Genomic DNA, 529 nt, shown 5'->3' on the forward strand with positions numbered 1-529 from the left:
TCACAATTTACTGATCGCTCAGCTGTGCCCTTTCTGTGGGCAGTGGGCTTTTTGTGTCGGTGTCCTTTCTGTAATATTAGAGCCTTTTATTTTACACTACCTTTGTTTTGGATAAATCCTATTATTTTTATAAAGAAATGTTATATGTGGCTATTAACTTACATGAGGGATGTTAATAGGAGTTTTCTTATCTGGTTAGTTTCATACGAGGAAAATTAATACAGTGCCTTACGGATAAACATGAGAGATTTGGGGGCATAGCTGACTAGTGTGCCTTGCCTTCATCCCAAAAGGTTTCATGTCCAGCAAAAAGGAATTTTAATCATGAGCAAAAGTTGTAAAATTCTGTCCCTGTTAAATTCAGTAGGAATTTTGCTACTGACTTCAGTGGGGTCAGGAATTCGCCAATATTACTCGCAAAACCGCCTAAGGGAAGGAAATGTGGAAGCAGTCAAAGAGCCCTTTGCTCAGTCGTCTTTTCTGATGTTGTAGTTAAGAGATCAGACTGTTTGTTTAAAATACTTCAGCA

At 38.2% G+C, this 529-nt stretch overlaps 1 protein-coding gene across 1 annotated transcript in view; it reads left to right on the forward strand.

Moving 5' to 3' along the window:
* FOXP1 (forkhead box P1) overlaps positions 1–529 on the forward strand; it is a gene marked incomplete at its 5' end in the record, with an annotated part of 65,878 nt that overhangs the window by 45,858 nt on the left and 19,491 nt on the right. The window lies entirely within an intron of this gene.

The sequence above is a fragment of the Nestor notabilis genome, unplaced genomic scaffold, assembly GCF_000696875.1.
Source record: "Nestor notabilis isolate BGI_N333 unplaced genomic scaffold, ASM69687v1 scaffold17386, whole genome shotgun sequence".
Taxonomy (NCBI): Eukaryota; Metazoa; Chordata; class Aves; order Psittaciformes; family Psittacidae; genus Nestor; species Nestor notabilis.